The sequence below is a fragment of the Triturus cristatus genome, chromosome 3_1, assembly GCF_964204655.1.
Source record: "Triturus cristatus chromosome 3_1, aTriCri1.1, whole genome shotgun sequence".
Classification (NCBI taxonomy): Eukaryota; Metazoa; Chordata; class Amphibia; order Caudata; family Salamandridae; genus Triturus; species Triturus cristatus.
The window spans coordinates 753341387-753368658 of NC_140583.1; positions in this window are offsets into that span (position 1 = coordinate 753341387).

Below are 27272 nucleotides of genomic sequence, written 5' to 3' on the forward strand. Positions count from 1 at the left end.
CACTGTCATTTAATGATTGGTCATGTATGACAACTGGATACTACAAAGAAACATTGTAGAACTCAAAACCTGAGAGGTGGAACAGAGTCTAGAATTTATACTCAACAAGTTTGAGAAGCAGAAGGAAGCTGAAAGATGAATGACAGCATTGCTATTTCTCGGTTTGTTGGTCACCTTTGATATAGTATCTGACACTACTACACTCCTTGATCACTGAGGGATTCTAACTACTAGCTCCTGCAACTGAAATGGCAGGAGTCTTATCTCCTAGAACATTCACAGCCAGTAAAACTTGGATTTTTCTTTTCTTATCATTTTCGTTGCTGACGTGGAGTGCCGAAAGGATCCCTACTCATCATACTTTTTCCTAGCCTTGCTGATCGAGGGACTTACTTTGTATCTGCAGTTGGTTCTCAGCTCATGGTTCTCACTGAAGTGGCACTGGAAAGGACTATACTTGGATATTCGAACTATATTCATCACTTTCAGCTGGATGAACATCAATGAATGAGCTCAAACAGGTGAAAAGTGCAGATCCTAGTGTACAGGCTGGACACTAAGAGCCAGCTCCTGCTCACTTAGCCAAATACCCCAGGGGATGGTCTGGGAAAGTCCTATAAGGACTCAAACCCATAGGATAAGTCTAACAATTACCTCAGCTTTGAATCTGAAGCCGACAAGATATCTCTAGTCACTGCAACTGTTGTCTCATTGTTGGACACAGAATCATGATTTACCTCAAGAGAAATGAAAGGAGATGCTTTTCAGGGAGCTTATGTTGGTCGTCTGCCCTGTTTGTAGGTCCCTGCCTGCCTGTAGGAAGCTTCTACGTATTTCCAATGCAGTGGCTCCCTACAATGTACTAAAGACTTCCCAGGAGGAAGTCACATTCAACGGGTTTGCTCAGCAAACTTTTTGAATTGAGTAAATAAACCCCAAAAGTTTTGCAAAAGCAGGCATGGAAAATGACGACAGTCGCTTCACCCTTAGTATGGCAGAACCACCTTAATTGTGGTCTTGGACCCTTTGGCGGATGGAACTCCATATCAAAGGCTCACATTAGCAGAGTATTAAAGGCTTTACCGATATAAGCACAGTGCTTCATCCAACTCTAACCAGGCTACCAAGAGTTTGTGTGTCGAGGGGCCATCACTGATTTACAGAGGTGGTACCGCTCCACCAAAACTCTAAGTTAGACCATGTGTGATGAAGAAAAATGTATTGGAGGAAATATCATTGCACTTTTGCTTTGTACAACTCATTGGAGGGGTGAGGAGTTATTCACCTTAAGGATTAAACATTTGGGAGACACTTTTCCCATTGAAAGGCAGAGAAAGTTCTGGTAATATGGAGTACTCTGGCTGAGTCAAGAAATCAAAGGAATTCGTAGCCTCCTCTTGTACCTCTGGTGAAGGTTAAGACAACATAGTGGTGAGACATGCAATTTTGAGGCATCACACTCTACATAGTTGACAATGCCCTTTTACTCAATAACATAAACGCCCCTTGCCTCCTGATCCTGCTCGACCTCTCGGCATCTTTCGACCCTGTCAACCATTCTCTGTTAATCCACATCCAGAAAACTCACATGGGCTTCACTGGCACAGTCCTACAATGGTTCATTTTGCACCGCACCAACTAACAGCAAATTGTTAGGATGAGACCTATGAGATCCCAAATTCTCCCGTCACCTGTGGAGTCTCCCAGGGCTCCATCCTGTCACCCATCATTTTCAACGTTCTTAGGAAACCTTGGGACCTAGACTTGCGTACAGCAACATCAATCTCCACCAATATTCTGATGACACCCAAATCTCTCTCTCAAAATCTCCTTTACCAATGACATAGAGGGACTCAAAATCAGACTCAAATGCACCCATACATCGATGTCAACAAACCTCATGATGTTAAATGCTGTGAAGTCTGAATTCCTCCTACTTGCAAATAACAGCAACCTCAAATCCAGCCTCTCACTCAGATAACACACTGCGAAGAAGACTAAAACAGACTGGTTGCAACTCTCTCTCCTCACAAAAGTAAAACCTTTCCTTTCAGGAGCTGATTTCAGAGTGACAGTTCAAGCCCTGGACCCGTTCCACCTAGAGGGAGGCAACACCCTGCACAACAGCATTTGAGAGAGCACATTTGTTCCCCTGAAGGCATCCTTCATGCAATGGTACAGCCTATCAAGGGGCTAAAAAAATCCAGTCTTATTACCATCACAATAAAGGTTCTACTCTGGGTCCCCCTGGAAGCCTAGTTCATCTTCAAGATCAGTTGCCTCACTCACAAGGCTCTTTACACCAAGAAACCTGTTATCCTAGCTAACCAGCTAAAATATCTCGAAGTCAGTGCCAGGTGGGAAGCTCCAACATCATCAGATGAGAGACTAAACAGTGTAAGAAGGAGAAGACAAGCCTTCTCAGCCAGTGCCTCTGGATCTGGGACAGCATACCCTCCAACATCAGAGCAGCACCAGCCCTCAGACAATGTAAGAGGAAACTGAACGCTCACCTTTTCAAGGAACACTAACTCAGAAAAATTGACTCTTCACTCATTCCAGTAGCTCCACTTCCTCCCTTTGCTCCTCCCCTGTATCTCCATTAGAGCTTGCCCCATCCATATACAACGTCCTGTTGCCAGCTAGCTAGGTTGCCACTTTAGAAATAACAAACATAGAAACATTCATACATGTAAATGCAGGGAAGTAGAAGGAACATACTGCCAGCTTGAAAAGCTGACATATTTTCCAACATATATGGTGGGGTGATGCCATCTACAAATCCAGCTGAATTCGACCCCACATTAAAGCACAGGAGTAAGCCAGCAATTTTAATGGTATGGTGGCCCTTTGGCCTATACTGGCATTTCCACATTTGCAAATAGCTTGAGATTGGCACGAAGAAAAGAGTTCACAGAAGAGCTTTCACAAGCAGGTGCTCATAGAGATACTTATACTCAGTCTGACTCAGTATAAACATGGAGAGCTCACAGAGCAACAAAACATCAGAACTACAAGAAGAAGATTGCAAGTCAGAGCTGCCCGCGTGATGACCTTGCCAGAAATATGAAAACTCTGCTGGAAAACTCCAACACCATTGCCCCCCAGTCAGGTTGTCACAACGCTGCTATTGATAGTGTCCCCAATGAACAGTAGGGGCCCGAAATGTACGCGTTATTTTAGAAGGGGCAGAAAGACCATCCATCTTCGCAGTTTGCACAGCTATTCTTCAGGATATACAGTTCCGATTTTCATAAATGGAGGAGCTGAGCACCCAAAAGTCTCAAACCAGGCACATATCAAGCTGATTGCAGGAAGAATAAAGCAACTTTGATGTCGCCTCAATTAGTTTTGGGCCCTTGCCGGGTACACAAGTGAGGCACCATTTTTATTGGGAGACCTGGGGAAACGCTGGGTGGTAGGAAATTTGTGTCAGCCCGGTGATGCCACAACTTTCCCACACAAAAATGTGTGGAAAAAGTGGGTTTTTTCAGCTAAAGTTGAGGTTTGCAGGGGATTCTGGGTAAGAAAACGTTGTGCGATCCAGGCAAGCCATACCTCCCTGGAATTCCCCAGGTGTCTAGTTTTAAGAAATGTGTGGATTTGGTAGGTTTCTCTAGCTGGCCACCGAGCAGGGGGCCAAAACCCAGGTGACCCCCCTTGCAAAACCAGGTTGTTTTGTGATAGGTAACTTTGATGTCGCCTCAACATTTTGGGCCCTTGCCTGTCGCGGGTACTGGGCTGGGTTATTAAAGCTTCCTGTGAACTATCACTTCAACTGGATTTATTAGCCTCCCACGCGAGTGAGGCACCATTTGTAGCGGGAGACCTGGGGGAACACTGGGTGGTAGGAAATTTGTGTCAGCCCAGTGATGCCACAACTTTCCCACTCAAAAATGTGTGGAAAAAGTGATTTTTATCAGCGAAATTTGAGGTTTGCAGGGAATTCTGGGTAAGAAAACGTTGGGGGATCCACGCAAGCCATTCCTCCCTGGAATTCCCCGGGCATCTAGTTTTCAAAAATATATAGGTTTGCTAGGTTTCCCTAGGTGCCGGCAGAGCTAGGGTTCAAAATCTACAGCTAGGCACTTTGCAAAAAAAGGGTCAGTTTTCACTGTAAATATAAAGTGTGTCCACGTTGCGTTTTGGACCGTTTCCTGTCGCGGGCACTAGGCCTACCCACACAAGTGAGGTACCATTTTTATCGGGAGACTTAGGATAACTTAGAATTGTAGAGCAACTGTTATTACCTATTGACTTTCAATGCATTTCTGCCTTCCAAACAAAAGATAATGTGCAAAAATCTCATGCTAGTATGGGTACTCACAATTTCGGAAATGTGCAAATATGTACTGTTTCTAAACTCTATATTGTGTTCCAATTTCAGAAATACATAGGTGTCTTTCATATCGATTTTTTCCATGTATATATTTTCCCAAATTAATTGCTATATACTCGGAACATAATGAAAAAACATTGCAAGATGCTGCTCAGTTATTGGCTCTTGGTTCGTCGGGTTCTTTGTGAACCTACAAATCCTATATATCCCTACAACCAGAAAGATCGAGCGGATGTAACGGTATATTGCTTTTAAACAGCTGTCACAATTAGAAGAAGTTACAGGTGAAATCATTGGCACAAATGGCTGTTTTATTCAACTAATTTTCAATTTTTCCTATATTTAACTGTTAGTTTCTATAAAGAAACCTTGAAGGATCTACACAAATGACCCCTTGCTGAATTTAGAATGTTGTCTACGTTTCTAAAATGTATAGCTGTCCAGGATCCATTAATGCTTTCATACTAATTTCTACCATTAACTGGAAGGAGGTTGAAAGCTTAAAAAATAGCAAAAATAGGCTATGTCCCAAAAAATGCCAAAACTGTGTAAAAAATGTTGGTTTTCTGACAAAAGTCTGCTTGTCCCTGAAAGCTGGGAAGATGTTGAGTTCAGCACCATAACCCCTTTTTTGATACCATTTGCAGGGAAAAAACCAGACGCTTTGATCTGTAACCCTTTTTTTCAATTTTTCCACAAAAAAAAATATTTAGCTGTATTTTGGCTAACTTGGAATCCACAAAGCCTGTGTACCTTTAGCATCCCCATGATGTTGGAAAAAAAACGACGCAAATTTGGCATGGATACCTTATGTGGTCAAAAGTTACAGGGGCCTAAGCGCAAACTACCCCAAATAGCCAAAAAAAGGCTTAGTACAGGGGGGGGGAAACAGCCTAGCAGCGAACGGGTTAATATCACTGGACCGACTGTACTTACACAGAATCAGGGATTGCTTATTGCAGAAAGGCATGGCAAGGAGGAAATATGCCCAGAATACCCCCAAATTCTGAAAGAAGAGGAAGCAATGAGTGGAAGCTCGATAGCAGTATGGGAGTCATTTGGTCACCCCCAGAGCCATACGGAACAGGGCCTCTTGTGGGCAGGGAGGTGAGCACATCTGCCAGGGTAGACAACCAACACAGGGTGTTATCCCCAAAGGAATGACACCAGGATGCACAACAAAGAAATAGTTAGGGGATTTATTTTTGACTTTAGCATTGAAGAGGGGGCAATTGTAGGTGAGACAAAGCTGAAAGACAGGTTTTTGACATAAAAAATCTGTAGTCTCCTGTCTGACTCAGGTCTTTTGGCATGTATGTAATTGTCAAATAAACTGAGGGAATTCGGTACATGATTTAACATTAGAATCATGACTCAGGGAAGTAACTGTGAAGATTCCACACAGCATGGCTTCACAGTGTACTGAGGGTGGAAAGTGAGAATGAAAGAGCCTAGCTTCAGCAGAGCCCACCTCAGAGGTACATTTTAATCAGTTTTTGTTGTTTCATGGAGCATTCTTTGTCGGCATAGACATAGGCCTGCTCAAAGGAAGATTTATATTTTAACCCATTGCAGCCCTTCTAAATCAAAATATGATCTACTGATCTGAGGCCCTCGGGGGTACAAACGTAGGATAAGGATCCAGCTGACCCCCTACATCCAAACTACCCTCCCAATCTACAGCCCCCAAGGAAGTTTAACGGCCTGCAAATGACCCTCAGTCCCTGTAGAAATCTTAGGCATTCAATAGTAACATCTTACCCTCTGTGTCCCAATGCTTTCTATCAGCCACCCTCAGCTGTTCTTTGAACACCTCAAATGCTACCAGAGACCTGTGCCATGACGAGAGACAATACCTCTAGGCACTCAGAGCCTATCATCCAGGACGTCGAAATCTTTGGTCTGCCATTAAACATTTCCAGGAGGCCTTTTGATATCCGCAACCTGCCACTAGACTCCCAGACTCTCTCTTACGACAAGCCCTGAGCACTCTTAAAGACCCCTAACCAGAACCTTGTGACCTCTATTAGACATTTGGACATCCTAAACTGTCCATCTGACACCACCTTACAGTAGTCAAACAACCCAATTGTGCTCTCAAGTGTGCTCTTAGAGATCCTAGGGGAGCGCTCAGAGACCACCACCCTGCCATTAGATTGCTCTAAGAGACCCTCAGAATACACCTACCCTCAGCTGTGCTTTGTTATTGGTCCATCTTTTAGTACAGGCCATGACTGTTATTTTTCAAAGACTGAATTTTAGGTAGAGTCCCTTTTTCTATTAGGAAATAAGGTGGTCAGATATGGCTCAAAGGTGATCGATGGCATATCGTCCAGGTGAAGCCCTAAAAGACAGCCTCCCTTACACGATTGAACAGCTGGTATTCTGTGTCTCTTTTTGATTATCTTCAGGCTCTTTCTAGATATTGAGCCTGTTTAATTCCAGAAAACTGGGGAACCCATGTCTTTTAGAGTTGTGGATATGTAAAGCCAGCAAAGTTTGTTAAGGCCTTGGATTTTAGGAATGTCCACAAATGCTTTTAGGGGTAGATTTTCAAAAAAGTCGCGCTACGCAGGGCAGCCCCCCTCGAGGCTGCACAGCGTTGCGTGACAGGGAGGGAGAAGGAGAACACCCTATCTTCAGAGATATGTCTCTCTCCTCTCCTTTCCCTTGCGCCGGCGCTGATTTCAGCTGCCGTGCGCCATGCACACACCTTAGCTTCGCAGCGCTAGTGTGTGCGCATGGGTGTAGCATAGGTTTCGTACAGCAAGGGTACCCTTCCTGTACAAAACACTATACAAGACACGATGCAAATGTTTTCCCACTTTACATACGTGCTGCAGAGTGCAGCATGCATGGAAATTCCGAAAAGCACGGAGAAATGAAAACATTTCTCCTGCTACCACCTCCTTTGAAAGGGCGTTAACTTTTGTTGCAAAACCATGTTTACATATCTTTGTAAATATGGTTTTGTGTCAAAAGGCATGGTTGGTTGCATGGGAATGCCCATGTACCACCCATGTCATGCCCCCTCGGTGCAAAGTAATGCAAAGCAGTGCTTGGGACTGCTTTGCACTACTTACAGGGTACTTCAGTGCAAAACAAGTTTTGCGCTGGAAAGAAAATAGCAAAACAAAAATTTGCACTGGTTAGCGTCACTTTTGTGAAGCTAAACCAGCGCAAAAGTTTTGAAAACCTGCCCCTCGGTTTCTTAGCCAATGTTTGTAAGTCCACAGCTTGGTGCAGTAAAAATTGGCCTGAGTGAGATCTGAGAATCAATGCCATGGAGGTCCAATTCGACCCTTGTTCCTGGGTCAAGATGTAGGAGATGTTGAAAAAATCTTTTCCCTACCTTTTGTAGATTTCTAGCCTTCAGGTTACCCCATAATTGCACTTCATAGGATCCAACAGCTATTGCTTTTATTTGATTGGTGTACATGACATAGTCCATTGATCTCCTGCCACAGGTATTTTGCAAAACAGATTATTGCACCTGTGCTTTGGTTAATAGAAGTCTCACTTTTGGAAAATTTTTCAGCCCAGGGTTCAAGTTATAGTTGCTGAGTAAACTATAACTGGTGAATTGTCTTTTGAGTTTAAAATATTACGATTAAGCTGAAATTTTCACCTAACTATAACATCACTTTGACCTTTGGTTTTTCTGTGAATATGTCTATTCACTGAAACATGTCCAACCCCTCCCTGGCAACGAATCCCTCACCCCACATTGCCTTACAGCCAACGACACTGGTGCTCAGCTACCCCTCTGTGCCTGAGTCATGGGCAGCAGGGGACTGGAGGGGGTTTGAGCGCAGGGCATGGTTGACATTTTAAGTAAGGCAAACTTACTTACTTTCTCGACGGATCAGAAGACCAAAATAATAAAAGTGGGCCTTTTTGATTTATGAAGGGATCGATATATCAACATGTGTAAAGCACTTGTATTGACTTTGTTAAAATATTAACAATAATTAGAATAAAATGTATATCTTAATAATTCCCACAGTGCACTGTTTAATAAAAGTGATTATAATAAAAATGTAAGAAAGATTAATTAAAAAAATACCAACAGTTCTTTGAGAGATTTTATAGCATTTCAAGCTGGAAAGTGCAGCCATAAAACCCTTAATAAGTTAGCTCTGCACTCCAGCTAAAGGCCATAGAGCTCCAGCTGGGAGTGCTTAAAAAACATGTCAAACTCTTCTGGGCCCATGGATTTAATGACCTAGGAGACGTACTGTATTTTGTTTTTTCTGTTGCTGGGGGGCTGCAGCACTCCTTGCAGCCCCAACAACACTACAAAATGCGTTTTGGTTCCCCTGCGCCTCCTAAGAGCATCACCAAGCTGATACAAATATTTTAAAAGCCCTTGTAGAAGATTATAGGGTTCTCCTTGCAAGGAGCTGTGGAAAATAAATGAGCGGCTCCTGACGCTCATTTACTATTCATTTCTTTATATTTATTATTTTTTGGGTGTGTTATTACCCACCTTTGTTTTTAATTATTGCCTCGGACAACATTTCCAGCCTTTATATTCCCCAGGACCCCATTTTCTTTCTCATAGGGGAGGGGATCATTCTACCCCCTTTCCAGACACTTTACAGGCCCTGGGAGCCCCATCTCCCAGGGCTGCATTATTTTTATAGCACCCTTGGGACACCATTCCCTTGGGCCTTTTCTTTTATGGGGAGTGGGGCATTTCGCCCCGTACCCGAGCCTACACCTCAGGGGACCCCATCCCCAGGGCCTGATGTGAGTGCACCGGTGTCCACCCTGGACACCCACAAGACATCACATTGGGGGCTGTGGGGTAGCCATGTCCCTGCCGGCTCCCCACATGCACCTATCCTGGGTGCAGTGGGAGCAGTTGTTTTCTCTGCTCCTGCTGGGAGAGAGCGATCAGACTTTCCCTACATGCAAGAGAGTAGGCAGGGAAACAAATGTGTGCTTCCACCCAGGTGGAGCATTTTTGCAGCTCCAGCTGGGTGGGAGTAGACAAGCTTTCCCTGCCTGTGCACTTGAGGATGGAAGAAACAGTCCCCTGGGACACAGTGATAACTGACCCCAAGGGATGGGGTCCCCGATGCCTTCGTTGGCATATGTTGCTTTGTCGCGAGCCTTTTTTGCTTTTCTCAGAATATATTGAATTTCACTAGAAATAGTGATTTCAATCGTACTCATCACATAACAGCGGGCAAAAAAAAACAATCAAAAAGATTGTTTAAAAAAAAAACAACATTCCATTCTCAGTAAAATCCCAGAAAATACAAATCACACATATATAAAATGCTCATTGCTAACAAAATGTTATAACTTCAAATTATAAAAACTGTAAATGTTGTCGCTTTAAAATATTCACCAAGTCAATGAGTAAGAAAAAGTCCATAATTCAAACATATACCTTTCCTTGAGGCCAAATGGCATGTTTGCACTGTTTTTTATGTAAATTGTCCAATGTAATCCAAATAAATTATAATAATAAATTCCTCAGAGAGTGAATTATCTTCCTAAAACTTTGGCTTTAAAAATATTAGGTAGGAATTTGGTAATTCACTAGGCAAACGTTATTTGAAAACCAACTAGGCATCTTTACAAAGTGTCCAGCCTATGTCACATTTTAGATAGGCAGTGTAATGTCCAGATGTTGCGGAAGTACCATCATGGAAAATTATTGCAATTGCTAAGTCCTTCCTGATATTGATAGTTGTGTTGCTACAAATTGCTTTATTAAAGTATCCAATTTTCTTCCATCAGCTGTACAACGTTGCATCATTAAAATTATACATTGTCCATATTTTTTTTTAAATAATGTGGATAACATTTCTGATTTACATTGGCTTCACTCCATGTTTTGATTTGCAGCTTTAACTAATTTATTGAAAGACAATTATTACAGTCCGGTAATGTTAAACATAGAAATCTTTCAGTGTCTACATTAGTGCTAGATGTATACATACAATTTTCACAATGATGTTCCCATTTGTAACTAGGGGTGGGCGGAATTTGCGCAATTGCGTTACGCAAATCTCCGCGAAACGGTAAAAATCTCCGCGAACACGCAGAAATTCCGCGAACACGCGGAATTGCTTGTTCGCAATGATTTTTTCCTGTTCGCAATTGCTGTTTGCATGCTCGAGGAGAAATATCTCGCGAACATGCATTTTGAGAACGCGAACAAGCAAAAATTTCGCGAAATCGCGGAAAGCAGACTTTTGAGCAATTTCGCGTTCTCCGCGGAACGCGAAATTACGCAAATTTCGCAAATTCCGCGAGCGGAACGGAATTTGCCGCCCAGGCCTATTTGTAACAAAGGCCAAACATATTTTCTATTTCTACACCTTCATTTTCAAAAATGGTAAGCATATACATTAAAAATTCCTGAGCATCTTGTTGGATATTTTGCGTAAATTGTGTAGAACCAGAAGATACATCCAAAAGATTACGAACATCTGAAACAGTTTGTATTTTACTTGTATCTGTTCTCAATTTTTCATAAACAGAATGCAACAAGGAACAAAATCTTTTTTCCCGATTCTGCATAATTTGATGTTGCAAACCTTCAAGATGAAAAACAACATTGACCACTACATTAGCATAGCAGTTGACACCTGAACTATTTTCAAACTGATAACCAACAAGCTCTTCAATAGTGTCCTTTTTCTTTTTACTTGCAATCACAACATTATCTTGTTCTTTTCCCTTTTCTCCACCTTCAGTACAGATATTCTCATACCTTCTTTTCGACCAACCACAAGCTTTTCAAATACAGGATATTGACCTAAATTGGGAGCATATGCCCTTCTTAACCTATTATACTCTTTTATACAGTTTGCATCTGCAGTAACCTTTGTGTCATCAAAATCAATCAAAAACAAACCCGATAATGTTCTGACTCGCGACAAAGCAACATATGCCATACCCTTTTTAAACAAGGTAGATGTAAAGTAATTCCTTTAATGTTATGTGCTGCCAACCCAGTTGGAGCAGTGACAACACAAGACAAATGCGACTCAGTTGTTTTCTGCAGATAACTTGTAATTACTTTAATTAAGAAACTTTTTCCTGTTCCAGCTTGACCACTCACATACATTCGGATAGGTTGAAATGATGTGCACGAGCACTCTTTCTTTTCATGAAGTAATCTATGGTCAATCTGTTCTTTCACTTGCTGATATATATGTTTCTGTTCAACATTTAGTTGTTCTTCCAAGTTTCCTAACTGCATTACATCTTCTTGAGCTTGATGCATTGCTGTTTCCACCTCATTCATGGCAATTGCTGCTTCATTTTCAACAATTGGTTGTCCTAGTGGATCTTGACCCAGTGCAGCAGAACTTTGACTGTCTTGAGAACTGTCTCTAGCAATCTCAGCTGCAATTGTAGCTTCTTGATCAATTTCATCATTCAACATTTTCATACAATTTGCTGTGGACATTCACGAATTCATCTTACCTGTACCCTGGTTGTGCTTTTTGTTGAGTTCCCGGACCCATGCTGTTGTCTGCAGTCATCGTCGTCCCCCTGCCGCTGCCGCAGTCATAATCCTCGCGGCCGCCGTGTGCAGCGGGACTACAGTCCCCAGGATCCTTAGCAGGGGAAATCCGCCAACGTCAGCAGCTTTGCGCACAGAGGCGCATAAATCAACAGTCAGTCCCGGCAGAGCGGGTGTGCTCTGCTTGCTGTGGACATTCACGAATTCATCTTACCTATGCCCTGGTTGTGCTTTTTGTTGAGTTCCCGGACCCATGCTGTTGTCTGCAGTCATCGTCGTCCCCCTGCCGCTGCCGCAGTCATAATCCTCGCGGCCGCCGTGTGCAGCGGGACTACAGTCCCCAGGATCCTTAGCGGGGGAAATCCGCCAACGTCAGCAGCTTTGCGCACAGAGGCGCATAAATCAACAGTCAGTCCCGGCAGAGCGGGTGTGCTCTGCTTGCTGTGGACATTCACGAATTCATCTTACCTGTGCCCTGGTTGTGCTTTTTGTTGAGTTCCCGGACCCATGCTGTTGTCTGCAGTCATCGTCGTCCCCCTGCCGCTGCCGCAGTCATAATCCTAGCGGCCGCCGTGTGCAGCGGGACTACAGTCCCCAGGATCCTTAGCGGGGGAAACCCGCCAACGTCAGCAGCTTTGCGCACAGAGGCGCATAAATCAACAGTCAGTCCCGGCAGAGCGGGTGTGCTCTGCTTGCTGTGGACATTCACGAATTCATCTTACCTGTGCCCTGGTTGTGCTTTTTGTTGAGTTCCCGGACCCATGCTGTTGTCTGCAGTCCTTGTCGTCCCCCTGCCGCTGCCGCAGTCATAATCCTCGCGGCCGCCGTGTGCAGCGGGACTACAGTCCCCAGGATCCTTAGCGGGGGAAATCCGCCAACGTCAGCAGCTTTGCGCACAGAGGCGCATAAATCAACAGTCATTCCCGGCAGAGCGGGTGTGCTCTGCTTGCTGTGGACATTCACGAATTCATCTTACCTGTGCCCTGGTTGTGCTTTTTGTTGAGTTCCTGGACCCATGCTGTTGTCTGCAGTCATCGTCGTCCCCCTGCCGCTGCCGCAGTCATAATCCTCGCGGTCGCCGTGTGCAGCGGGACTACAGTCCCCAGGATCCTTAGCGGGGGAAATCCGCCAACGTCAGCAGCTTTGCGCACAGAGGCGCATAAATCAACAGTCAGTCCCCGCGACGCGGGATCGCGCGCGGGTCGGCGCCGGGCTAAGCCCGGGCAAAGGGTGGGCCCTCTGTGGCCCTCAGGGGACAGAAGGAGACGGGACGGGCCACCCCCCTTGTATCTACCTGCAGTCTGGGATAAAGCAGTGAGGTGATATCCGTATTACATCCGTTGGTTATATGATAGTTCGTGTGGACTTGCATATCTGTTAAGTGTAGCTTTTTACACGTATTTAGTTGTGTTGCTATTCCCTCGGTTAGCCTGTGTAGAATGATGAAAGTTAGAAAGACTCCCGTGGCTACAAGATCAACTACCAGAAATAAGCCTGTACCATCTACACCACTACCATCCCTTACAGCTATAGACTTAATGTTACAAAAAACTATTGGTGTAGTTGCTGACGCGATTCAAAATACGGAGAGACGTCTCTCTATGACTCCAAATATGTGCTTCCCAAACCTCTCAATGCACACTACTGTGCAGAACAACACCATGGAGTCTCTTATTAATGCGGAGGATTCACTTTTGTTGCAATCTTTTTCGGGGTTACCCAGCGGTAAAAGTTGCAGAAATAATATATCTTCAGCCTCACTTATTCCACCAAACAGTACTGAAGGAAGCCCTCTATTTGTCTCTAACTGTGGGGTCAATTTGTGCCTATTACAATCAGGAAACATGTCAATAGACTCCCCAGGGGAAGTACTTGTAGAAAGTTCTCCTTTAATTACCATAATAGAAGTAGATAAATCTCCTTCCTCTAAAAAGAAGAAACGGCGTTATGGGACAAAAAAAACAAACAAAATCAATCGTGAGGAAGACATATAAACCCCTAGGTAACCATAAGCCCTCAGCAAAAGATGTTTGGCTAAATTTCAGATTGGCTAAACCTACTCCTAGTACATCTAACATGATTGCAACATCTGCAAAGCAAGATGTACTACTGTCCAAAGAAAACCAGCCAAAGAATAACAAAACTCTTATAGATGAGACAAGTCAGACCGAAAGGGCGAGTTCAATAGACAAACTATATTCAACAGAATTAGAACAGCCAATTAGTTCCCTTCTTCAGCCTTTAAGTGAAAAAATTATTAATATAGAGCAATTCTTAGTAAAGCTTGAGAAACACCAAAATAAGGATTTTATTAGTATGCCCAAACCTTTTACTGCCCCTACACAGATCGACAATATAGTTACAGTCGGTCATAACTTGGAATCTACCACCCTTTCGGGAGTTAAAGGTCAGAATGATCCAAAACAACATACAAGCGTACATAAAGAATTAACTGCGTTGTCGACTGTGCCTACTACTTTGAATGGTCCCACAGCTGGTAGTGATGAGAGTGAATGGGCCACGGAAGGTTAATCTCCTGCCTCATCTGATGATCAGGTTGAGCCTAATAGGCCTATACCAACAGTATCCATAGTCACCAATACACGTCCAGCGCAAAAACCCACGCAGCCCCTACAAAATAAAAAACCCATTCACATTAATCTCCCTCCTGAATCCCAACTATACACTATAGTAATGATAGGCGTACCTCAACTAGAAAAAGGTAAGGTGGAGAGATATGGGGATCTGAAAAACAAAGTAAGTCATTGGTTAACCGCCCACAGACCGATCCCCCACCACATTAGTGGTAAAATTACAAATGTTAGGAGGGTCGATTGGGTGGGCCATAGATTTAAATCTACTGAGGGTGACTGCATTGTTGTTACCTTTAAGGATAACCGCGTAGCAAGGCACATCACTAATTGGAAGGATGATCTGATTAACAGTTTGATCCGTACTAAGGATCTAAGTTACTTTTATCCCTCAAGTAATTATAGCTTTAATAAAATGACTTCACATCCTATTATAGAGGATGAGGAAAACCGAGCTATTTGTAATCTATATTATAACGGAGTAACACTAAGGAATCATGAACTTTATACTACAAGAGACCATAGACAGTATAGAAGTGACACATCAGGGGAGATAAGAAAAGTCAACCACCCAGTAACCTATTACGAGAGTTGGGAGGCCCCAAACGCGTTACACAATCATCGTAATCAATTTCAATCAAAATATCCCAACACCTATTATAATTAGGGCTCCCGGTTTTCCGTATTCACGGATTTATACATAAAAATACAGACGGAAATCGATATTTCCTTTGTCTGTATTTATATTTATAAACGGTAAAATACGAGTAAATGTTGCCGCACTAGTCTCCCGCCTCCCGATTCCTGCAAGCAAAAACCCGATGCCTCTGGGTTTCAGCTGACAGGGCAGTATTGTGTAACGTGCTAATTCTTCCAGCAATAGTCGGAGTGGCGATGCAGGGGCTCTAGAAGGGGTGAAAAACCAACAAAGCCTCATTAACAAGCGAATGGTCTTTTAAAGACCTGTGAAGTGCTCGGGGCGGCTGTGTGTAAGCTGTTTCAGCCCGGGCTGCCACAAACGTGGGGGGGGGGAGATACGCACTGCCAGCAACCTGCCAGGCCAGTGCACAACTCTTGCATCACCCTCTCTCTGCCATTGCGCGCCATGCTTCTGAAAGGTAAGAAAACAAACTGCATTTGCGTTTCAAATGTCCAGTCCTGCCCCTCCCGCCCCCTTTGCATAGGCTCTTCTCCTTTCCTTCTGGGCATGGGCGTAGGAAGTGTGGGGGACGCGGGGGATATATCCCCCCCAGATTTTGGAGTGGGGGGGACACGGGGGACAAGGGTGGGGGGACGAGGGGACAAAGGAATTTCCCCTCTCCCTTCTGTTATCGCAGGGCCATTAGCACGCGAAAGCGCTACCTAATGGCCCTGCACTTGACCTGCCTGGAGTCAGAGGCCACCCGCCCTCTGCCTTTTGTTATGCTGCAGGAAGGCTCAGCCGTTCTGGGAAGGGCAGAGAACGGAGAAAAAATAAAGGCTGTCTCTTTTCCTTCATGGCAAGGACCGTGTCCACTACTCCTGATCTGCCTCTGGCGGCTGCCCTCCTCTCTTTATTCCTCCATCTCTTTCTGTCTCTGTCTCGCTCCTGCTTACGTGCTGATTTCAAGAGGCAGCTCTTAAGGTACTCTCTCTTGCCTCTCCTTTTCTTTATTTGTTCCCCTGTGAAATTGATCCAAAAAAGGCTGAACACTTTGGCTGTAAATGTCCTCATTTTCTGACCGTTTTCTATTGAAAAGAAAAACCTCGGAATGGAGAGAAAAAATAGTTAAATACCTAAATAAAGCAATACAGAGTGGACAGCAGACAGGTCAGACTGTTATTTACACTGAGGTTCTGTAGCGATCCAAACCCGTGAATACGGTATCATAGTACTGACACGATTTTGGTACCAATGAACCGCAAATGATCCATTGTATACGTGACAGTGTTTTCGCTGCGCAACTAGCACGAATTCACTGGAAACTAGGGCATTCTCTCTAAAAGTCACGACATCCATTTTAGTTACGGCATCCATCTTGTTTCTTGCCCTCACATAGTCAATGAACGGACGATGACCCCGGCAGAGTCACCTTGTTAAGGACACGTAAGCTCGAACCCGAGAAAGGCTGACGCTGCATGACTAGGCAGAACCAAGCTGCCTCCCTTGCCTGAGGCCAGTCCTGCTATACTGGTTCTCGTGGCCGTTGTCCTGACTGAAAGGCCGAAGACGATTGCCCTGCCCGTTTATGATCCATAAACACCTCTTATCCTACATTTCAATCCTTTGCACCTGGCACTGCTCCTTTCCTTCTGGGCTTTTACAATGGGGAGGTTACGATTTTTATGGTGGGGAGGATCGGGCGAAGAATGAAAAACTGTCGAGAGGACCTGATCGAATACCGAAAACCTACAACTAATCATTGTTTGATGTTTATTTATTATCTGTTTGGGATACCGGGTTGGGCATGAGAAATATTCGTGTAATGTTGCCCCAAGACATTTTTCTTGTATTTAAGAAACAACCCACTTAATGCAATTCGAACAGTCTCCTAGATTCTGCCTCTGTGTGGTTCCTATGATTTCTGTATCCCTGCAGTAAATAAACCTTGGTCTTTGACGCCGCCATTGAGAAGCCCGTGTCTCTGTTTGTTTGTGCACCGGGACAGGGGGAACTCAGGGGTCTTCGGGTGTTGTTTCCCTGACACCTCTGGACTCTTAAAAGTCCAGAACCTCAAATTGGCGCCCAACGTGGGGCGATGTCATCCGGTACCGGTCCAAAGCCTGAAAAGTTCGAGAAGTTTCGTGTGAAGATTCCGGAGGGAGGTACCCCGCTTCATCGATCCCTGCATGTCGTAAAAGTGGCCCGACGATCTCTTCCACGAGGGTTCCCGTTCCCAGACGGCTACAGAGGACCGCTGCCTTGACTGTCGCCCTGTCTTGGACCCGAGGTGCAGACCTTAGTACGGCGAGACATAGACGGGTTCTCCTTGGTGACGTCTTCCACATTTCAGTTAAGTATTAAGTGGGTTGTGCTCAGTTTGGTTATTCGGATACGTTTTGGATTTGTAGATTATCATTGGTTGCTCTTGTTAAGATAATCTTGGTATTTGGTATTGGTTCATTTTGGTAGGCCTAAGTTCTCTGCGCATTTTGGTTGGAATTTGTCTTTTGTAGTCATGACTAAGGGTAACAATTGTTTTTTGTCCTGGTTACGTTGCAACGGGGATTCACGGTTGGAGGACTCGTGTTTGGTTCCTCCGATTGGGACTCCTACATATGAGCTCTATTGTAAACATGGTGTGGGTCCTATTACGTATAATGAAGTATGGGTCCGTTATACCAAGAAAGATGGTGTCCTTAGTTGGCCACCGCATGGTAGTTTCGAAACGGAAATTCTAGATAATTTAGAAATGAAGTTGTTTAAGAGAAAAGCCCGGCCGGCGATGCTTGATTCTTTTCGCGTATGGCGCAAAGAAGCCAAACAGAGAGAAATTAGGAAAACAAAGAAAGAACAGAAAGAGAAAGGGTTGACTTTAATGGAGTCTGCTAGGCAGCTGCATGTCAACGAGACCGAGAAAGCAATGGAGATGGCGAGTAGAAAACATAATTTGGCAATTGATAAATGCTACCCTGTATTGCCATCTTGTCCTGCTAAGCCGATAGAGGACCCTGAAAAGGATCCCCTGTTGTCTTACCTGTTGAGTTCACCTCCACCGTATGCACAGGGTATTACAGTACCACAGTTACTACCTGTTGTACAGCCAGCTGCTGGTCAGCATGGAATAGGTGCTCCACTTCCTTTGAATCCAGCTCCTGTCTTTCCCGTGGTCAATGATCCTACGGCACCCCCTCTCCCTGGGTCGCCTGTTCCGCCTTTGCCTATCGTTTCACCTACTACTCCTACCCTTACTACTTCATCTGCTTCAGCTGCCCTGTCCCCAAGCCCTGTCATTCTGACTCCGCTTTCCGTTCGTCGGAAAATAACCGACTCTGTAACTAATATATTAACCCCTCTTTACAGGTCCTTAATTGGGACCCCCGTTTCTGACTCTATACAGAGACGTAGCCAGCTTCCTGGTCCCGAGGAACGAGAGACGTTAGATTCGACAGCTCTTAGGTGGATGTCGAAAGCTGCGAAGTATGATGCGCGAAGAGTATTAGACACATTTATGCAGTGGAATGAACCAACTCAACGTTATGTTTTTGACGTGATGTGTTCTCTTGTGCGTGAGGAATGGGAAGATGATGACTTAGATTCCGTCCCTTCTGATTTAATAAATATTCAGCAGAAATTTGCCGCAGGAATGGTGATAGGTTCAGAAGTAGGGAGAGCGATAGAATTAATTTTAGCTTATAGGGATGAGTCCCCTTTTCGGGCAGCAAGAGACCCTGATGGTACACCGATAACTAGGAAAAGACGAGGTCAGTATCCAATGAGCGAAGTTCCGCCCATATGGCGCGAAGCAGTCGCTGCTGATGGGGCTAATAATATTGTAGCTGCTCCAGCACAATTCCAGAGAGTGTGGATACACATCCCTTGGAAGCGAGCTGAAGTATTAGCAGTAAAACAAGCATTACCAGACCCTCGTAAGAATCCTGCTGGTTATTACAAAGAATTAATACAGACAGTCCAAGCGTGTATCATGAATTTGGCAGACATTGAAATGCTATTTGGTAATGTAGTGCCACAGCCTATATGGGCCAAGATTCGGCAAGAGAACCACCCAGTCGCCTTAGGAGGAGATTGGCCAGCTATCGTAGCGGCAGACGCACAGCAGGTTGGTGGAGCTAAACCTGAACCTCTGATTGCTGACTTACCTGGCAGAATAATTAACCTGATGAAAACGCTGATGCCAGCGTTACGAGTAAATTGGGATAAACTATCAGCATGCAAGCAAAAGAAGGACGAAAGCGTCTCTGACTTCTTCACTAGATTTGAAGAGACCTTTGTAGATCACAGTGGGCAAGATATGAGTACCGAGGGAGGTCAGAGATTGTTTGTTGATAAGTTTGTGTTTAATTTACTACCTGAGCTTAGTAACAAGTTAAAGGATTCTGAAAGTGCATGGGCAGTGTCGACGACAGCACAGATACTTGCAACTGCTCAGTATTACGAGAATAGAGAGAAAGAAGAGAAGGAAAAGTCAGAAAAGAAAACGAAAGATTTAAAAACCAAAGTTCTTTTGCAACAGGCATATCCGCCTCGTTCGAATCAGTCAGACTCACAGCAGCGACCCCAGTTTCAACCGCAGCCACAATTCCAGCAAGGGACGACCCAAAGATTTAATTATAATTTTCCCCGACAACAGTTAGCATGGAATCAGTGTGCCTATTGTAAAAAGGAGGGTCATTATAAGAATGAGTGTCCAGTACTACACCCACAAACTAGTGGTATCCCAGCTCAGAGAGGTAATGTTGGGTTTATGCAAGCTCCTAGAGGTAGAGGGCGTGGTACGATGACACCACAGGCTGATCGCCAATCGAATTATTTCGATCAGCGAAATGTACAACCTACGCAGCCAGGTAGATCTCCACAGTATCATGTTGAAGATTACTATGATCATAATGAAGAGATTCAAAGAAACGAACAATAGGACAGCCGTAGGCAGAGAGAGGGAGTAGTATCAGTTCCAGTTGATCAGAGTGGACCTTATGTCACAGTAGTTACCTCAGGCGTGGTCTAACCGTTTCTGTTGGATACTGGTGCGGCAAAAAGTTCAATCATGCGTGCGAAACTCCCTGGCGCACCTTTGTCCGGCTTAACGAACACTTCAGTAGGTTTCTCAGGCGCTCCTGTTCACAATCCTGTGTCCAGTCCTTTATCTATCACTGTTGGGCCATGCGAGCTAGAAGCACCCCTCATTTTAACAACCGGTTGTAATGAGAATCTGCTTGGTTTAGACCTGTTGAAACGCCTGCATGCGACACTGTACTGTTCTCCTTCGGGAGTACAGCTCACTTTAGGTAAAGAAGTCATCTCTCCGATGTACATGTCGATGGACAAGCTCCCACCGGAGTTGCGTTCTCTCCCTGATACTCTTTGGGCGACTGGTCCAAACAATGTAGGCCTCTTGGAAATTCCCCCTTACGTGGTAAGTCTAAAAGCGAATGTTAAATTTCCACGAATCCCACAGTATCGGATTTCGAACGAAGGTGAACAAGCACTCTTACTAATTGTAAAAGACTTGATACAGAAAGATGTGATAGAGGAAACTAGAGGAAACGTTTGCAATAGTCCTGTCCTGCCGATTTTGAAACGCACTGACCCTTCCAAACCTCCAATCTACAGATTTGTGATTGACCTCAGAGAGGTTAACAAAATTGTGATTCCACAGTTTCCAGTGGTACCAGATATCACTGCATTATTGACGTTGATTCCTGCATCGGCATCATGGTTTACGGTGATCGATTTGAAGAATGCATTTTTCAGCATTCCCATAGCAGAAGAAAGTAGAGACATTTTTGGTTTCTCATTAGGAGGACGCAGTTTCAGATTCAAACGCGCTCCACAAGGTTATTGCGAAAGCCCTTCAATTTACAGCCAAGCATTAAAAAGTCAATTAGATGCTCTTGTACTTCCTCATGGTGTTGCTCTGATCCAATACGTAGACGATCTTTTGCTAGCCGCTGACGACAAGGAAACTTGCAAAGCAGCTACTATTTCTTTATTGCGTCATTTGTCCGACTTACATCACAAGGTGTCACCTTCTAAACTACAATATTGTTGCCAAGAAGTGACCTACTTAGGTCATCTTTTGTCAAAGGAGGGAAGAAGGTTGACCCCAGAGAGAATCAAAGCAATTTCGCAGATGACTGTACCAAGCACACAAAGAGAAGTGCGTGCATTTTTGGGTATTACGTCATACTGTAGGCAATGGATCCCAAATTTTTCTCTCATGGCAAAACCGTTGGTAGCCCTGACTGGAAAAGGTGTTCCGAGCCCTTTGCCATGGTCTGATGAATGTCAACAGAGCTTCTCTGACTTACGTGATGCGCTGTGTTCAGCTCCTGTGTTCGGTACTCCTGACTACAGTAAGCCGTTTACACTATATGTCCATGAAAGAGAAGGTTGTGCATTGAGTGTATTAACACAACAATTCGGCGACAAACAACGGCCTTGTGCATATTTTTCATCCACGTTAGATCCGGTAGCCAGAGCATTGCCAAGTTGTTTAAGAGCCACGGCAGCAGCCGCAGTGTCTATTCGACAGTCTGCTGGACTAGTCATGAACAACATGTTAGTAGTCATGGTTCCACATGCTGTGGATACACTCATGAATAGAACGAAAACTCAGCACCTCACCAGTGCTAGATTATCAGGCTATGAGCTGACACTTTTGGCAAGTCATATTCAGATCAAGCGATGCAACATATTGAATCCAGCAACACTGTTGCCGACTACTCAGGAGTCGAGTGATTCAGAGCCCCATGATTGTTGTTTCAGAACTGAGGAAGAGACAAAAGGTAGAATTGATTTGAAAGATACTCCGTTATCAGACCCAGACGGCACGTTATATGTCGATGGGTCCTGTTTTAAACTACAGAATGGTGATGTGACGGCCGCGTATGCAGTTACGACTTTGAGTACGATTGTTGAGACTGCAAGAGTGAGTCAGAATTCTGCCCAAGCAGCAGAATTAATTGCATTGACAAGAGCGTGTGTTTTAGCTGAGGGAAAGAGAGTGAATGTGTTTACTGATAGCCAGTACGCCTTTGGCGTCGCACACAATTTTGGGCGTCTCTGGAAAGAAAGAGGTTTTCTCACGTCCCATGGAACTAAGATCCAACATGGACAGTTAGTCAACGATCTATTAGAATCCCTGACCCTACCGAATGAAGTTGCGATTGTGAAGTGCAGTGCACATCGAAAGATTACGGATGATGTTGGCCGAGGGAATGCGTTTGCTGACGAGGTCGCTAAAGAAACGGCCAAGAACATGATGAGCCGAATGTACGCTGCAACGTCTGCAAGATGGATTGCTGAATCAGGAATGTGTGAGAATACAATTGACAGTGTGAAAGCAATCCAAAATGAGGCAACTGAAAATGAGAAGAATGAATGGAAGGAGAAAACGGGTAAAATAGATTCGAGTGGATGTTGGATCGATCTGTCTGAGCAGCAACGTTGGATGTTACCCGATGCGTATGTACTTGCGGTAGTCACGATGGCGCATGGAGCAGCGCACATCAGTTCGAAAGGGATCTGTAAAATGTTAGCTCCAGTATGGAAGAACGATGGAATTACTAAGTGTGCGGAAAGAGTGGTGAGAAACTGCATGGTATGCCTGATGCATAATCCTGGCAAGGGATCCCCAACCCCAACTGGTCATTTTGCTCCCCCTTCTTGTCCTTTTGAAGTGATTCAGTTGGATTATATCCACATGGACAGGTGCAACAATCTTAAGTATGTCCTAGTGGTAGTATGTGCCTTTTCAAGATGGATTGAGGCATACCCATTAAAGGATAACACTGCCATGTCCACTGCCAAAATCCTCCTCAAAGAATACTTCCCTAGGTATGGTATGCCACGGATTGTTTGGTCAGACAACGGAAGTGAGTTTGTAGGGAAAGTTATGAAGAGTGTGTGTGCAGGTCTAGGAATTGTACAAAAATTCCACAGTGCGAACCATCCACAGTCAGCAGGTTTGGTGGAAGGGTACAATGGCACCCTGAAGCTGAAACTTGCGAAAATTCAAGCTTCCACTGGTCTCTCTTGGCCAGACGCACTGCCTCTAGCTTTACTGTCCACCAGAGCGACTGTACATTCTCGAGTAGGGCTTAGCCCATATGAGATTGTGTTCGGCCGCCCTGCTAATGTTTGGGGAGTCCCTAGGCCAAAGGAATTCAGACAGATAGAATACCCAATGTTGATTGATTACCTTCATGATCTGACTGCTAAACTGAGCCTTATTCATCAACAGGTATTCAAATCCTTGCCTAAACTGCCGGAGAGTCCAGGTCATACGTTGAAACCCGGCGACCAGGTTGTAGTGCGGAACTTTGAACGCACTCGAAACCTTCAGCCAAGATTCGTGGGCCCGTTCCAGGTCCTCCTCGTAACCAGAACTGCAGTACGCCTAGCTGGCAGGAAAAATTGGGTGCACGCCAGCCACACGAAGCGTGTCCCTCTTCCACTCCCCTATGACAACTGGGTTAGACGAGGAATTGGTGTATCCGAAACAGAACCTGTTCCTAGGCACATCCCTTTCAGTGATGCAGAGTACCTAACGGACCATCCACGAACTGAAACGCAGAACTTTGACACCTCAGCAGAAACCACTCCTTTGAATCCTGAACCGAGCATTGTACAAAGTGAACACTTGTCGCCTGTGGAATCGAACATTTCTGCACCTGTGGACCAGCTATTTCAAGACCAAACAAGACCTGGAAAGTACAGATATAATCTACGTTCTCATGTTATGAACTAATGACATTGCATTATTGCCCTTCTGTTTAAAGACTGTAAAACTGTTTTGATCATACTGCATTCCAGTCAATCAGGAAGTTTGCTAGAATTTTTATTTTTTTTATTTTTATGTTTCTTTCACCTTGCCATCTGGGTTACCGTAGGGTCGTAACGTGTGCCTTGTTTTAATTTACAGGGAATCAGACATTAGGTCGGTTTCTTCTGTTTGTCTTGGGAACCCCCAGGATAGACAGAGGTAAGTTTCTAACAGGTACAAACCATCCGTTGCGAACGGTTGTAGAAGATGGAGCTTCCTGAATTACGACGGGTTAAAGTCATAAATGTGCACAAGACAAAACTATATGACATATTGTACAGTAAATGTTTCCTAATGCAATGTGCTCTGACACTTCTGATTGTTTTTATAACTCTGATAGGCGGAATTATTTTTGGTATTCAATTGATCTTTGCACCTGTTATATCTACAGTATCTCCCCATATTTCTGTTTCCCCAACTATTGGTGCTATTCACTCTTTCCACCCTTTTCCTGCCCATGAGCAAGCTCGACGCTCTGAGTTTATAAATAACACTTTCATTCAGCTCTTGCACCAACATCAACTAGTGGTTAACACAACAAACTGCTGGGTATGTGGCCTGATACCACATACCATGGACAAGGGCATCCCTTATTTGGTTCTGCCTTTCAGTTATAATGGATCATTCTGGGCATTTCAAACCATGTTCGCCTATGCTCTAGAGACCTACCCTCCACGACCTCCGCGTTCCACCCGGTATAACTCTGCTAATAGAGCCTTGGTAAAAGGAATCACTGATATGGTGAGAGATGTCACTAATACTCCGTACATTCCCAAGGATGAGTTGCGAGTTTACATGGGGTGGAACATTACAGAATATGGCATCACTCTGGGTGAGAACAAACGTAAGAGCTCAACTCCGATCTGGGTCGTACCCCACCAAGGTCAGGTCTGTTTGCAAGGGAATGGGAGGAATCCGAAAGCTCGACTGGGGAAGAGTGACTGTATTGAAGCGTACGTGTTCCCGTCACAATCTTCCCCTGCATTCTTAGCCGCTAAGGGTACCTATTTTGTTTGTCAAGACAGAGCATATACATGGCTGCCCGCTGACTTCTCAGGCTCATGTCATATCGCTCAACTGTTACCTCCGACATACACTGCTGCACCGGATTATCACAAAACGAGAGTTGTGAGAGGTATATTCAGTAAAGAGGATACTGCTGGCCAAGAAGCAGGAGACTTTTTCAAAGGTTTCCTCCCGTTCTGGGGGCCTATGGTCAACAGTAGAAACCTGCGTCAACTAACACGAGTAGTTGAATCCACCATTATCGAAACTACAGGTGCCCTTAGTAACCTGACAGCTGAGCTTCAAGCGGATCGCCTCATGACGTTACAGAACCGTATGGTTCTTGACGTGTTACTTGCAGATCGAGGTGGGGTATGCAAAATGATCCAATCAAGTTGCTGCGTTTTTATCCCAGATAATGCGCCAACAGTGTACAAGGCCATCTCTAAGTTACACAAAATCTCCGACTCCATTCACGTAGAGGAAGGTGACTGGTCACTAATGGGATGGTTCTGGAATCTGTTATCTGCATGGGGGTGGAAGGTTCTAATGGTCATTGGTGTTACGTTGGTATTTTTATTCTCGTGCTGTCTCATTATTCAGTGTGGCCCTGCCTTATGTAGCGTTTGTGTTTCATCATGCGTAGGAAGACCACCTGTTTTCAGAGATACGCCACGGGATAGAGTAATGCTACAACAACATATCAGTGACCTGATGAACATAGAACTGGACTCTGACATAGAGTGAGTTGTTGCCTATGTAAGGGCAAAAGGACGGTCTGAGGTTCTGTAGCGATCCAAACCCGTGAATACGGTATCATAGTACTGACACGATTTTGGTACCAATGAACCGCAAATGATCCATTGTATACGTGACAGTGTTTTCGCTGCGCAACTAGCACGAATTCACTGGAAACTAGGGCATTCTCTCTAAAAGTCACGACATCCATTTTAGTTACGGCATCCATCTTGTTTCTTGCCCTCACATAGTCAATGAACGGACGATGACCCCGGCAGAGTCACCTTGTTAAGGACACGTAAGCTCGAACCCGAGAAAGGCTGACGCTGCATGACTAGGCAGAACCAAGCTGCCTCCCTTGCCTGAGGCCAGTCCTGCTATACTGGTTCTCGTGGCCGTTGTCCTGACTGAAAGGCCGAAGACGATTGCCCTGCCCGTTTATGATCCATAAACACCTCTTATCCTACATTTCAATCCTTTGCACCTGGCACTGCTCCTTTCCTTCTGGGCTTTTACAATGGGGAGGTTACGATTTTTATGGTGGGGAGGATCGGGCGAAGAATGAAAAACTGTCGAGAGGACCTGATCGAATACCGAAAACCTACAACTAATCATTGTTTGATGTTTATTTATTATCTGTTTGGGATACCGGGTTGGGCATGAGAAATATTCGTGTAATGTTGCCCCAAGACATTTTTCTTGTATTTACGAAACAACCCACTTAATGCAATTCGAACAGTCTCCTAGATTCTGCCTCTGTGTGGTTCCTATGATTTCTGTATCCCTGCAGTAAATAAACCTTGGTCTTTGACGCCGCCATTGAGAAGCCCGTGTCTCTGTTTGTTTGTGCACCGGGACAGGGGGAACTCAGGGGTCTTCGGGTGTTGTTTCCCTGACACCTCTGGACTCTTAAAAGTCCAGAACCTCAACACCCACACACATTAGCGCCACTTTACAGAGTTTGTCAGTGAAAGCGCTACTTTCTTTTTATCTTCTTTCTTTGAACAACAATGTTTTCCCAGGGTGGGTAAGTGCGCCATTCCTAAAGGGACTGCAATACCTGGTTGATGTGTAGAGTGGAAACGTTTAATATGATCGTTTTCAACTTTTTAATTATTTTAGCTTATAAAATGCGGCTCTGTGTTTGGGGATGTGGTCTTTTTTAAACCAAACTGCATACATTTTGAAAGGATATAAGCAATGGACATTGAAAGGGGTCCCTTGCTGGTCCTGTAGCCATGTCTTGAACTTTTCAGGCAAAATCACTTACTGATTTCTGAATAATGAGTTTAAAACCGTTAAGGTAACCATGTTTTTTTCTGATTACAGTTCACATGCTTTGCTTATTCTTGCATTCCCTATGAGTGTTTGCTTTTTCCAGGGTGTTATTCATTTTTTTTCAGACAGCATTTTACTGTTGTCTAGTGCATAATTTGAATTTAGTCGCAGCACAATTGAGTTGTGCTGAAGGCAGTGCGAGTTTCTCTCAGTGGGGCAGTATGGTGTAAATAAATGTGGAAAAATACTAGCTGTAGCGTCGCCTTTTGCTTGTGGCAAAAATAAATATGGATAAATACAGAAAAAAAGCCCCAAAAATAAATATGGATAAATACAGACGGAAA